Consider the following 16,438-nt stretch of genomic DNA (forward strand, 5'->3'; position numbering starts at 1 on the left):
TAGCACAGAAAAATGAGGAAAGACACCAATACATACCTTTTAATTGATATCCACGTCAATGATCCTGAACTACACTTCAACCACTCTGAAACTACTATGGAAATGGATTCACACTTTTGTGTAATCACCAATCTGTTTGAAGTTGATAAATTTTCTGCGATTCGGATGGATTCAATTGATAAATTGCGGTTTCTGCATTTGGGAATCTGGAATTGGGTTCGTCAATGGTGTAAGCGGGGGTCTGAAAGTAGAATTGTTGGGTGCCTTGTGCTATACAGTTATATGGTCGCTTTGGAAAACACGCAATTCAGAGTTTTTAATAGGTTTTATAATCAACAAGATATAGTGTTTGATGAGATTCAATTTCTATCCTTCAACTGGGTAAATAACAGAGAGGCAGTAGATTCAAACTTGCCATGGAAAACAGGTGCATTGATCGTGTTTAAGTTCACCTCCATCACAATTGTTATATATAACAATGTACTTTCATTGATTTGTTTATTATTAATATCTTAAATGAATTTGTACTTTGAATAATCTACCAAATTATAGATTGTTCCAAGTATAGTGTTAATAAGATAAAGGGCACATGGCACAAAAAACATTATGTTTTCACCTTTTTATTTTTTATTTTTTCGATTTTGACATTAAACACCGCATTTCCCAACTATCTTCAATTTTGACCTTTTCATTTTTTTTCCAACACAAAAGGCATTACATTTTCATTTTTTGTCAACTTTATCAGTGCATTTTCCAATTTTGTTTCTAAAGACGCTATCTTCACTTTTTTTTAATGATTTGGACATCGTATTTTCCAACTCAGCATGACACACTGGTCGATGAAATGGTTGAAATTAAACAAAATAGGAAAATATGATCTTCTATTTAAAACAAAAAATAATGCCGTATCAAAATCGAAAAAAGTGAAAACATAATGTCTTTTGTGCCATTTTCCCTAAGATAAATATAAAAAGTACAATGTCATAGTTGTGTGGATTTTTTGTTTGTACAGGTTATGGTGAAATACATGCGGTGAATATTAGAGAAATAATATTTTTAATGATTTATGTGTCATTTGACATGGTTTTAGGAGCTTACTTGATTGGTAATATGATTACATTAATAGTGAAAGTATCAATGAGACAAAGATATAGAGATACAATGACAAATCTTCTTAAATATATTAATAGAAATAGACTTGGGAGAGACATATGAAATCAGATAAAAGGTCACCTTCGATTACAATATGAGAGCAACTACACTGATTTCACTATTATTCATGATCTTCCGATCCCATTCGTGCGAAGGTAGAGTTACAACATTTTTACTTTCAATCTTTTTTCTTATTATGGCAAATTGTACTTTGAAATGATGTTGTGAATGTCATTCTTTTCGGATATCACAAACGCTCTACAAGTCATACATTGAAAAAGTTTCACTTTTCAAAGGATGTTCTTTAGAATTCATCAATCAAATTGTAACTAAAGTGCATGAAGAGTTTTTTCTCCCAGGGGAAGTGATTATGGAACAAGGCAATGCGGTTGAGCAGCTTCATTTCATCTGTCATGGTGAACTGGCATAACTTCCTTTCTTCTCTTTTAAATAAAGATAGTAAAAGTTTTGGTTATTTAATTAAGATTGATGAAATGAAATGAAATTATGTACATACATGAGGAAATTGGGATATGTGAAGATGGATCTAAGAGACGGTATCGATTCTAAAACCTCATAGTTCACTTGGAGAAGTTTCTATTATTTGTAACATTCCTCAACCTTACACAATTTGAGTTTCTAAGCTTTGTAGATTTCTTCGCCTCGACAAACAATCTTTCTCTAACATCCTTAAGATTTATTTCCATGATGGGAGAAAAATTTTCAACAATCTTGTAGAGGCAATTCATATATTTTCCATAAATAAGTTCATTTAAGCTTATATATATATATATATATATATAAGCTTATATATATATATATATATATATATATATATATATATATATATATATATATATATATAGGGAAAAGTGAATATACCCTTAAGGGTATATAAGCTTAGGTACCCAAACTCACCATAATACGTCGTTTTGTTTGATATATTTATTATAATGTTCGTCAACTTCAATCCTTAACTTGATTTACTTTCAAGATTTTCAAAATTCCATTATTATATTCCTCTTACATCACATCTTTTTGACGAACATCAATTAGGCTATATATATTATAGTTGAAAATGAAAATTATGTAAGAGGAAAATAAATGTGAAATTTATAAAAATCTTTGAATGAAATCAAATTAGAAGTTGAATTATAAGAACATTAGACAATTACAATGTATATATATGATACAAAACGACGTAGTATGGTGAGTTTGGTTACCTAAGCTTGTATACCCTTAAGGGTATATTCACTTTTCCCATATATATATATATATATATATATATATATATATATATATATATATATATATATATATATATATATATATATATATATATATAGATCCGGTAAGAAATTTTTTTTGGTAGGAAGGTAAAAAGTTTTTTTTCTACATATTTTTTTGACGAACAAAAGAAATAAATCACTAGATGATTCATTTGTAAGATGATTCACAAGAAAAAATTCCAAAAAAAACATCTTTATGATTCATTTTTAAGTAAATTAAGAAAAAATCCACTTTTGTGACAATTTTAGTGAATAACAACAAAATCATTGTATAAATGAATCATCGAGATGTTTTTTTGAGAATTTTTTCTTGTGAATCATCTTACAAATGAATCATCTAATGATTCATTTTGTTTGTTCGCGAAAAAAATATGTAGAAAAAAAAACTTCTTACCTTCCTACAAAAAATTTCCTTCTTATTTGATCTTGACTATATATATATATATATATATATATATATATATATATATATATATATATATATATATATATATATATATGAATTTAATTTAGTTTTCTAAATTAAAATATGATATGATGGTAGTTTAAAGCATCAAATGCACACATGAAGCAATTAGAGACTGTTAAAGTGACTCGAGCATTTGGAGTATTCTCATGGAGCATTTGAAGCACTTAGATCTCAATGGAGCACTTGTAGTTCATGGAGAAAATGACAAAGGAACGGATCAGCTAAGATGGCTTCAGATCATCTAAAAATGGAATGGATCAAGTAACAAAGGAATGGATCTTCCGAAAGGTGAGTTGGAGAAACTTGGAGTGGCTTGGAGCAACATGGAGCAACTTGGAGCATTTGGAGCAAGTTTGAGCACTTGGAGCAACATGGAGCACTTGGAGCAACATTGAACATAATGTTGCGCCATGTTGAAGGAAGTTGCGCCAGCCTTGGGGATGTTGCACCAAATGATAACATGATGCGTCTTCATGTCTGAAATTACACCAAGGTGATGTTGAGCCATACAGATGTTGTTGCTCCATTAAGAAGGGAAGTTGCGCCATGAAGGAGATGTCTCGCCTGATGGGTTTTGAGCATAACAACATCCTATGTGTTCATGCAACCTTAATTGCTTTGGATCGAAGCGTTTCACTAATTGAACATGCAAAAGAAATTCCAAAGCAATAACCCTAGATCTAGCATATATAATTCGAAATTCAGATATTAAACGGGCTAAGAAGATTACCTTGCTTGTTATGTAGTAATAACAAGAATTCCTTGCTTTATCTTGACTTTTGAAAGCTTAGTGCCCCAAATGTTGCACCTCTAATGGCTCACAAACACTTGTAACAAGAGGATGAGAGGAGAGAGGACGGAATATGCAGAAAATCGGCTAGGGTTTCTATGCTCTAAGCATTGGATGAAAAACCTAGGTGTAGGGGTCTTTAAATAGCTGAGGTTGCTAGGGTTTTCAGCTAGAACCCCTAATTTCTTGCTTAGGCTTTAAGTAGTCCATGGACCTCCTATTATAGAAGCCTTAGAGGAATTATATAAGGCATCCTTATAGATTTCGTCCACTCCATTCCAAAGGAGTCCAGCAACCCAATTTTGCAACTATCAATGATTTACAAAACAGTCCTCGTTCTTTTAATTAGTTCCTTTAATCCCAAAATTAATTCCAAATTAATTTTTAATCAAATACTAATTAAATAATATGATTTCTAATTAATATATTATTCTCATAGTATATTAATAAATCATTTATTAACCTCTCTCTCTCTCTCTCTCTCTCTCTCTCTCTATCTCCATAAGTCATCTTATCAAGTTGCTAAAGTGAAGGCAACCCAAAAGGACCATGCTACTATCAAATCAAGTTCATACCAATTATAGTTATGGGCTTAGACACCTAATCCAACAACCTCCCACTTGGATAAGTCTAATACCTATAATTTCAAGTACGACTTCAGAATCTAATTAGCAATCATAGCTCTCAAAGCCGTTGTCGAACTCTGACCTAGTCAGTCGTGTGTCCTTAAGATAATTAAGGGATTACATAATATTCTGTTCTTCAAGATATCATGCGGAAAAAGACATGGAATAGAATCATTCTCATTGTCCAACAATTTGTTTCCTGATTTCTAATTTGTATAAAAAAGAGCTTAGTTGAACACATCAACTCATTCCTGACCAAGCCCGACTCATAAGTCAACACAAAATCATCGAGGGGTCCCAACATATCGCTTCTACCCCTTGAGATAAAAGGAATAGATAAACTTTGACTTATATGCTTGTATTATTTACTCATCAATCATACACAACAATGTGTTTTATAACATCAAGTTACTGATGCGTTTACGCATTATCAATGCACAACCAACTCGTAAACAACAACTCATATATCTCGGTTTAAAGATTATACAATATTATCGTATCATAATTACTCGTGATAAATTCAATGAAGTAATTCAAATGAGCGTGGGTTTAATACTCAAATCCCCATTTCAGGAGTACTCATAAACGTTGTAGCAAATCATTGCTATGTCTAAACACTTAGACAATCTACAAGACAATTCATGGCAGTCTTAATTCATTACTTACTTCCAAAGTATGAACGAATGTGGATAGCTTTAACAATCCAAATATTAAAGAACTAAAACATGAAAAATTGAAACACAAGATAAACAATTGACAAAAGACAGTAAACGTTTACGTATATATAAATCTCCATTACATAATCGTCAATGTCAATTATATTTATATTGTTACAAGTTTCTAAAATATCTATCTAATCATTAAAACTAATATCATCCTTCAGACCAATGCTCCTTGCATGCTGAATGTGCTTAATCCTACTCAGAACCTTTGTGAGGTGATTTGCAAGATTCTCTTCTGACGGTACCCTCTTGACGATGAGGAGTCCTTCTTCTACACGATGCCTGATGAAGTGATATTTTCTGTCAATATGTTTGGATTTGTCATGATCCCTTGGCTCCTTGGTTAAGGCAACCGCTCCTTCATTATCACATAAAATTTCCATAGGCTCATTTATGGCTGGCACTACTCTAAGGTCTCCAATGAAGTTATTCAACCATATAGCCTCCTTTGATGCTTTGCTCACAACTATATATTCTGACTCACGCGTTGAATCAGCCACGGTCTCCTGCTCGAAACTTTTCCAAGTCACTACTCCTCCGTTGAGTGTAAACACCCAACCAAACTAAGAAAGGAAGTTGTCTCGGTCTATCTGAAAACTGACGTCACTATAACCAGTAACTCTTAAGTCATCGCTGCCACCAAGAATAAGGACCCAATCATTAGTCCTTCATAGATACTTAAGAATGTTCTTAACCGCTATCCAGTGTGCTTTACGCGGGTTTCCTTGATATTGACTAACCATGCTCAAAGAAAAATCCACATTAGGGCTAGTACATGTCATAGCATACATGATCGATCCAACAGTGGAAGCATATGAAATCCGACTCATTTCTACTATCTCGGCATCGGTACTCGGACTCTGAGTCTTACTCAACTTGGTGTCTAGATAGATAATTCTCATTTCTTGGAATTCTCAGTGGTAAAAAGCTTTAGCACTTTATTCGAGTGAGTACTTTGACTAAGTACAATTAGTTTTCTACTCCTGTTTCTCAATATCCTTATTCCCAGAATGTAAGTAGCTTCTCCTAGATCCTTCATAGCGAAACACTTTCCAAGCCAAGACTAAACTTCCTGCAAGGTTGGAACATCGTTTCCTATAAGCAGTATGTCATCAATATACAAAACTAGAAAGCTAACTATACTGCCACTAGCTTTGACATATACACAGGACTCATCCTCACTCCTAGAGAAACCAAACTCATTGACTTCCTCATCGAAGCAAAGATTCCATCTGCCAGATGCTTGCATCAATCCATAGATTGACTTTTAAAGCTTATACACTCTATTAGTGTACTTGGTATCTACAAAATCCTCTGGCTAACTAATGTAAACATCTTCAGCCAACTTTCCATTAAGGAAAGCGATTTTGACATCCATCTGCCATATTTCATAATCATGAAATGCAACTATGGCTAGCATAACCCTAATAGATTTTATCTTAGCCACCGGTGAGAAGGTCTCATCATAGTCAACCCCGGGGGTTTGAGTAAAGCCCTTCGCAACCAGTCGTGCCTTGAACATGTGCACCTTTCCATCCATGTCGGTCTTCTTCTTGAAGATCCACTTGCACCCAACTATCTTACGACCTGGTACATTGTCAACCAAGTTCCAAACTTGATTTTCATACATGGACTGGATCTCGCTGTCCATTGCCTCTTTCCATTTAGCAGACTCAGGGCCTGCAATGGCTTCCTTGTAGTTAGCAGGTTCATCCAAATTTATCAGTGTACTATCACTGATAAATGTTTCACCTTCTGCAGTTATATGAAAACCATACAACACATGAGGAACGCTAACCCTACTAGAATGCTTAAGAGGTAACAACTCATCAATAGGTTCAACATGAAATTATTACTCGGGTTGAGCACTAGTGTTATAGGTTCCTTCATCGCTTGACTCTTGAATTTCTTCAAGATCAATTATACTCCCACTTTCCTTTTTGCATATGAGTTCCCTCTCATAGAAAACTCCCCTTCGTTCTACGAAGACCACATTCTCACTAGGTCTGTAGAACAAGTATCCAAAGGTCTTCTGTAGGTAGCTGATGAAAATACACCACTCACTTCGAGGTTCAAGCTTGTCGTGAGTCTCTCGTCTAACGAAAGGTTCACAACCCCAAACCTTGATGTGTGCCAACGAGGGAACCTTCCATGTCCACATCTTGTGAGGTGTTTTTGCAACCTTCTTTGTCAGGACTAGATTAAGGATATGGGTGGCAGTCTCTAAGGCATACCCCCAGAATGATATCGGAAGAGAAGCTCTACTCATTAGGGAACGAACCATGTCCAACAAGGTTCAATTACGCCTCTGAGCCACACCATTAAGTTGTGGTGTCCTAGGAGGTTTCAATTGTGAAACAATTCCACATTCCTTAAGATAGTCATGGAACTCGATACTAAGATACTCACCACCCCTATCGGATCTGAGCATCTTGATCTTCCTGCCCACTTGATTATCGACTTCATGTTTAAACTCTTTGAACTTTTCAAAGGTTTCTGACTTATTCTTGATTAAGTAGATATATCCATATCTGTTATAATCATCGGTAAAAGTCACATAAAATCGATTTGCATCCCTTGTGGCGGATCTGAAGGGCCCACACACATCGGTGTGTATGAGATCCAAAAATCTGTCACCTCTTTCACAAGTACCAGGAAAGGTGATAGATCCGCATGTATCATCTGACCTTAGGTCAAATGATTCCAACACTCCATCCTTTTGGAGTTGGGCAATGCGCATCTTGTTGACATTTCCAAGACAAGAATGCCACAAGCATGGTTTGTCTAAACAATTAGACGAATCAATTTGTAACACACTATTTCCTAAATTGTCTACAACCATCACAGCTTCATATACACCATCACAAGGCAATGCTTCAGAATAAAAAAAACCATTATAATAAGCATTAATAGAAATAATTTCATTATTAAATGAAAATCTAAAGCCTCGTCTATACAAACCATGAAAATAAATAATATTCCTCGTCATTTCTGACGAGTAGCAACAATTATTTAAGTCTAAACATAATCCACTACTAAGCTTTAAAGAATAAACGCTGATCTTGGTAACAGGTGACGATCTCCTATTTCCCATTATCAGGTTCATCTACCCAAGCTCCATATTCCTACTTTCTCTTAGTCCCTGCAAGTCAGAGCAAATGTGAAAACCACATCATGTATCATGGACCCAAGAATTAGAATGCGATGAGTTTTTAGACAAAATAGTGTAAATACCCTCCGAGGTAGGCTTGATCTTGCCATCCTTAATGTCCTGCAGGTACTTAAGGCAGCTTCTCTTCCAATGCCCCTTGTCTTGGCAGTAGAAACATGTTGCATCTTTTGGATCCGAGGCAGGGGGAACAGAACCGGATTTTTCTTTGGATCCACTACAAGAAGACCCATCATGAGACTTTCCCTTCCAGCTTTGCTTAGAGGGAGCTTACCTATTTTTCCCCTTCCCTTGTCCAATCACCATGACTGGAGAAGCAGTAGTAGGAGGAGTGGATTCAATAGACTTTCCTTTTAGTCCACTTTCAGCAGTTCTCAACAAGCCTTAAAGTTTGCTCAATCTGACATCTTCTTTGCTCAAATGATAAGTCATTTTGAACTGATCATAGCAAGGAGGTAAAGAGTGTAGGATTATGTGAATAGCTAACTCTTCATCAAAGTTCACATTTAGCTTGAGAAAACGAGCCACATATCTCTGCATGCGTTGCAGGTGGCTTGTGATGGACTCTCCATCCTTCATCTTGGTGGTGATAAGTGCTCGAACTATCTCGTACCTCTCTTTACATGCTCTTGGATGGTACTTCTCCATCAAGTCCTGACACATCTCGTAAGGCCAGTAGTCCTCATAGAACCGCTGTAGCTCAGGAGTCATAGTGGCCACCATGATGCACGACACTTTGGTCGCGTCCTTGCAGTGGGCGTTATATTCAACTATCTCTTCAAGCGTAGATTTGGGCTCATCGATCTCGTTTAGCTCTTTGTTGAGGACGTATTCCTTGTCCTCGAACTATAAGGACATTTGGATGTTGCAATCCAATCATTAAAATTGGACCCATCGAATGTCACCTTGGCGCAGATACTCAAGAGCGAGAAAGTGTTGTTGGAGGAACCGGGAGCATTGTTTGAGGCAAACATCTGCAAAAGAAGAAGGAAAAGTTTTGTTTAGATAAGGAATCCTTAATATAACACCCAAAATGAAATATTAAGGCTAGAACCCAACGCAATAATTCACAATTCGGAAGATGGACGCCGTAATCCAGTTGTAAATTATTTGAAGGGGTAAATGACGATTTACTAATTCCACCATGAAAATGAAATTTTAAATGAATTAGGTTTTTGAATGAAATGAAATTCCTAGATCTTTGAGATTCCTTGAACTATTCAATTGCATGATTAATCTCAATTATGCCCTTCAAATTTGTGACTGGGATACCGAGGATCACAAATAAGTTGTGAATAACTACGTAAATTAGCTTGGTACTCTCGTTATCATTTACCACTTAATCAATGTGGCGGTTAACCACATGCGATCCATTAATCAATGATGATTTACGAGAAATCCATTTCCACCCTTTGTTAGTTCAAGTTAGTGTATCGGTTAACCACACACGCTCCGCTAACAATTTGACAAAGTGCAATGTGAAATTTCATAGATTAGCATCGAATTCATATTTTCCTAAAGTAACTTAGATTTAGGAATTCATAAAAACATTTAGTTACTTTATATTTATAATTATTCTTATAAATGAGAGATAAATGGCTTATCCTACCCGTTCTGCTAATGACCCTCCACCAATCAAGGAAGCGGTGGGTGAGAGTGGACACCCATTCAACCGCCATTTTACAGGCAATTTCCTTACACCCCCCCTTATAGATCGGTTTCCTGAATGAGACCTACTAACGGTAAGACTGACTATGTAACGCCCATAAAAATCAAGCAAATTTAAAACTTTTTCAAACATCCAAAAACCATTAGTTATTACAAAATGTTTTCAAAATAGTTTAATATCGTAGTATCCCAGAAACCATAAGTCCAAAACATTAGGACGTGTACGATCACGCCTTCGCCTTGTCGATACATCTGAAGCACCTGAAACAATAAACTGAAACTGTAAGCATAAAGCTTAGTGAGGTCCCCCAAAATACCCATACACAAACCAATACACATATAAACACAAACAACATAATATGGGTCCAATCATCCTCAGGATGGAATACCCCAGGCCGACAACCAACAGGTTGGAATGCCCACATACTATGAGTCCAATCATCCTTGGGATAGAATACTCATGGCCCACAACCAACAGGTTGGAATGCCCAGGTCTATTGGCTTTCGCACAAAGCAGATAAGCCTCAACCGCCAAATAACATGTGCACATATAAAAAATAATCACATAACAGTCTATAGACAGACAAACCGATCTAACAGATCATAACAACATAGCACACCCTATCTACCATGATACTGATCTAACAGATCATATCAACATATAACATCCTATTTACCAGGATACTGATATAACGGATCATAAAAGCATATAACATCCCATCTACCAGGATACTGATCTAACAGATCATAATAGCATATACCATCCTATCTACCAGGATACCGATCTAACAGATCATAATATCATATACTATCCTATCTACCAGGATACCAATCTAACAGTTCATACTAGCATAACATATCATGATAACAATCCAAAAAGCTCCGGCCTTGGTGCCTTAGACCCTTGAGTATAGTGAGGAAAACTCACCTGACACTGTTGAAGCCCCGCAGATAAAACTCCAGCTGTTGGTTGACAGATTCGCGAACTGTCAACATCAACCAATACCTAATTAATTATTAGGTTCCAAGCCCAAGGTCCAACTCACACTCCAAAGACTCAATAGTCAAGCAATGAACTAAAGCCCAACATATAGCCTAATTTTCGAAATTGGGCCCAAACCTTTACATGGTCTTTCCTTAAGGCCCATCCAATTATTCTAGTCCAAACTCTTGGTATTCCCATGGCCGAATATCACATAATCATAAAGGTCCAAATACGGCCCGTCTATGGCCTAATTTTCCAAATTGGTCCCAAGACTCTCATATGGGCCTTATCCTAAAACCCATACAATTATTTAGTCCATTTACTTATTCTTGGAAAGCCCATTAATAGTCCTATCACCAAAGCCCAATAGAAAGGCTCAACTCAAGGCCGAAGTAAAATTAGGGTTTCCACATGAGATGACAATTAGGGTTAAGTGTTTCTTACTTAACCCATTAAGGACTTGATCCATTAAGTCCAATATTTCCTTAGGTTAATTTTTCAATGATTATTAATTATTATTTTAGGTTGAATAATTAATTCTCGTGCGGTCCCGACCAATCCCAAAATTAGGGTTTCATGACATTAGGGTTTTCCAAACCCTAATTAGGGTTTCCACCCCAATACTAGCCCATTAGTCACATGTTTGGGCTGTTAGGTAAATTAGGGCTTCATTGGGCCTATTAGGGTTTCACTGGGCCCACCAGGATTTCATTGGGCCCATTCTGTCCAATCATCCCTATGAGTCAAAACACAACAAGGCACACCGCCACCTAACACGACGGCTGGTGGCAGCAGCCACCACCTGACGGTGGTGGTTGTATGTTTTCTTTATTATACTATCCGCTAATTACATTTTACAATGTTTATCCCAAAAAATACACACACACACACACTAAAAAAACATACGCACAACCACCTTGTTGCGGCAGGCGGCGGTAAAGAGTGGCAACCACCACCTCATGGTGGTGGTGGTGACTTTTCTGGCCAAATAAACACCTCCACTGATTCATACACACCAGAACACACACATCCATCTTTTGCTCGAAAAAATGCACACAATCTCCCACCTTACGGTGGTGCACAGCGACAACAAGATAACAACCACCATGGCTGGCCGCTGTGGTGGTTCCCGTGATGGTCGTAACAATCTCCGGGTCACAATTAAACATACACGCTGACATGAACTGAAACACACCCCCTACACTAGATGACTCATACACCGCCATGAACAAGTGTGAATTGGCAGTTCATAGAAAATATCAAGATGCAACCACAACCACCTTCTCAACGACAAGAAATGGTCGGAGACGACAGTAGCACGACGGCAACGGACGTGGGTTGAGGCAGCAACAGAAGAAATGAGAAGAGAGTGTGTGCGACCCAACGTGAACAACAATGATACTACAAACTGAGCTTCCCGATCTCGTGACTCTTCCTTTTCACCGGCGACTGGAGCGTCAATGGCGTCGGACGGCGGTGTAGCGGCGGCGGGATTGGCAGCGCAATGACGGACGATCTTGGTTGGCCAGCGGCTAAAGAGGTCACGATGGAATGGTGGCGGCCGCAAGAGAAGTGAGACTTAGGGTTAGGTGTCACACCCCCAAACCAGACGGCGGAAACGTCTGAGGGTGGAAGACTTCATTTGTAGTATCACAACACATGTATAATAGTAATCAAAGTACAAACAACCATTTTATTAAAAAGTGTAAATATTTACATGAGTTTCAAAAATGTATACTGTAACTAAAAAGTTGAACAAAAGAAGAAGACAATACATAAACAGCTCCATATTCCCAAAAGCTCGGGGTGTACCTGTCTACTGGTTCCCTGAGAATACAAGTAATTTTAAAAGAGAGTATCAACATAAAGTTGAGTGAGTGCATAAGTATTTATATTTTGAAAGAAGGTTTTCTCTTTCTTGGATATGTATAATGTTTCCAGAAAATCCTATATTTTCTGCTGTATGAGAAAGTAGTTTTAGATACTCAAACTGAAATATTGTAAACTGTAACCTGTAAATTGTATCTTGTAAAACTAGTACTTTTAAAAAGGTACTTAAGTTTAGTTAATTATACATTAACGTTTTGTTAATATCTTAAATGAGTTTTTATAACCATACGAAGTAGGTGGCCTGACCCAACGCTATGAATGCGCTGAAAGTTCATGATAACAATCGTCACTCATAGGCGTGTATGCTTGACTGTAGCTAGCAGTCCGAGTGCAGGATTGTCAATCCCAATATAGATCTATACACACATTGTTTCGATCCCTTGCTGGAGATTCTGGTCATAATATCAGGACTTTAATATATTGTTTAAAATGAATTAAACAAACTGTACTACTAGACTCATAAAAGCATATAATGTTATTTGTATAATAGATATGAAAATTTAATCCTTATGAAATGAATATTTATTGTATGTTCTTGAGTTAGTATCCTTATCATGAATCTTGAAAGAATGTATACACTTGAATACTTTTGAATCAACCTTTGTTCTTGTAAAATAATGTACTCTAGTATACTTTGAATTGTAAATCAATGTACTATGAATCATAAATTACATCTACTATAATTTATATGAACATTCTGAATTGATAATGAGTATTCATGAATGTAACCCCTTGCTCAAAATGTCACAAAGGGTCATTGAAATTTAATGAACTAACTTTTATATTTGTATACATATACATATACATATATATATATATATATATATATATATATATATATATAACGTGATTTTTGGAGGATAATATAAGTTTATAAAACATTTAAAAGAAGTTTCATATTTTGAAATTCATTTTGGTGATTTGATGTCTTTTTGAAACAATCACTTAAAACCACTTGATTTGATGATACTGAAATTCATTTCGATAAGATATTTGAAACCATTTGTTTTGATAACTTTAATCCATTTGAAATTATTTTTTATAATGTCACACCCCCAAACCTGAACTGCAGAAACGTTCGGGGGCGGAGGACGTCATGTACAATATCATAACAACTGAATAGTAAAGAAAGTACACATGGTCATCATATACATAATTGAAAAGTTTACATGATTGTAGTATTACATGTTTGCAAAAGTCAATTACAATATGATATCCAAAAGATTAGACTAACGCCTGAGCGTAAGTCTTTAAAAGCAGTTCCTAACCTGGTTTAGCGATTTCCAGAGAATACAAGTTATTTCAAAGAAAAAGTGTCAACATTTAAGTTGGTGAGTTCATAAGTAGTGTTTTAATAAAATGTATGCCATTCGAAAGTTCGTGTATGTTTTCCAGAAAATCCGACATTTTCTTAATAAAATGGGTTGTACATCATTGTTGTATAAAGTAAATGTTTGAACCAGGAAAATCCTATATTTTCCTAAACGTGAAATGCAGTTTCAAATGACCAAGATTGTAACCTGTAAGCAACTATGACATGTTCAAAAGCATGATGTTGTAAATCGTTATTGTACAAAATGAATGTATTTGAAACAGGAAAATCCTATATTTTCCTAAAAGTGAGGTGTAGTCTTATATGAACCAAGACAATGAATGTAAGTAAATATGTCATACTTAAACTGGGATTGTATAGTTTTATTATTAAAATAAAACTGGTTGTGATAGTGTTTATCCTGAATTCTGAACATGTTGATAATACCCTATAATATAGTTATTACCCCCGAGCATGATTGAGTTATGTATTACTACGTGCATGAGTCATTGTTTCCGCGTGTTGTGAGTTCCTCATAACCATACTAGACGCAGTACCTAATGTTGACATTTGTCACCCCGGGGACTGTAGCTAACAGTCAGGGTGCGGAGTCGTCAGCCCCGTATAGATCTATACACACTTGTCACGCTCTCCTTCTAAGAGACTCTGGTTATAGGTGGGGACTTTCGTTTGGTACAAACAAAGTCATATGACATCACATGATAGCTAACAAAAAGTTCATGAGTAATATGATGAAAAATCGTTTGTATGAAATGATTTCCTTTTTCTACCATGTTACAAAGGTGAAATGATGAGCTGAGTTTTCTTGTAAAAGCATCATGTTATAGTTGAAATGGTTACCCTTGATATGATGTAGTATGCAAACGTATAAATAAAACATATTTCTATTTATAAAACATATTGTATCCCAAGAGGGTAAAGTTGTGCTGTGAGATGTTTTGCATGATAACAACTTCATATGATAGTTAAAATAACGGCACGAAAAGTATAGCAAAAAGGTTGGTGTTTCACACGATTTTAACCATGTGTTTACTTGTATTCCCCCCCCCCCCCCCTTAAAAGTGTTTAAAAGCAGTTAAAAACGTATTTAAAGTGTGTTTGTAGGGGTATGAACCCACTTGATAGATTGAAGAAGGTGAGACAAAGATCGAGCAGAACTTCGACTGGAGAAGGCTGATTTCTCAGGATTCTTGGAAATCTCGGGAGTGCAAAACCTTCCTTCCGAACTTGGATGTGAAAATTGGGGCTTCGGGATGGCTTCGAGGGTTTAAATGCAGAGCTTTGGCACGAGAAATAAGAGAATTGACCAATGAAACCCTGAACCCTTTGAGCTCTATTTATAGCCCAATTTGTGGGTCCCACGTCGTGGCAAAAGGGTTGCCACGTCGTGGAGTTGATCCTATCCTCTTCCATGGACGAGACGTCTTCTGCCAAGCCTGAAAACCCATCAGTCACTGTGCCACGTCGTGGCCATCTGTGCCACGTCGTGGCCAGCCTGACAGCCTCGAATTTTGTGTCTCGAACTTGTAAAATCGTAACTTCTGCATACGAGCTCCATTTTCGATGTTCTTTATATGCACGCGTATGTGAGATTTTGCTCTACAACTCTCGTTTAGACTCCGTTGGCTAATTTTGAGTTTATTTTTAATATATTATTTTTAGTAGGCCGGGACATGAAAACTCTGTTAGAAATCCATAACTTCTTCGTCCGATGTATGTTTTCGTCAGACTTTTTACCGTTATACTCCTATTGTCGGGGTCTTCAACTTTCGTTTAGGTTCTGTCGGCTAAAGACCGCTCGATCTCTATTTCGTGTTTTTAGCTGTCTACTACTAGGTCAGAAACTTCGAAAAATCGTAACTTCCTTATACGAAGTCAGATTTGGGCGTTCTTTTTATGTATGTTCACGGTTTAATGATATCTATGACTTTTATTTAGATACCTAAGGCTAAAAAGTATTTTATCGGGATTTCGTATTTTACGCTTAATAGTGTTTTACCGGTATTGTCGCGGATCTTCGATTGGTCATAACTTCTTCGTTATAACTCGGATTTTAGTGTTCTTCATATTTTTGGAAACCTTGTTACGATATATACCACTTGGTATATCCCAATTAATGTTATATAAAAGTTAAATTTTTGACCCTAATTTTGTTGGTGTTACATATAACACAAAATATTTGTGATAGACTTGTATACCTCCCCTTAAAACAGTAAAAACTATGAAAATACGGGGGTATGAACTCACCTGTAGTAAGTTACTCAAACGTAAGATTGGTGAAGGAGGTTAAGTGTCAAGTGTAGTCTTGAACACAATGGATCCTAATGAGCATATATTGGCACACA

Source organism: Lactuca serriola, chromosome 3 (genome assembly GCF_051521515.1).
Source record: "Lactuca serriola cultivar US96UC23 chromosome 3, Lser_US96UC23_V15, whole genome shotgun sequence".
NCBI classification, from domain to species: Eukaryota; Viridiplantae; Streptophyta; class Magnoliopsida; order Asterales; family Asteraceae; genus Lactuca; species Lactuca serriola.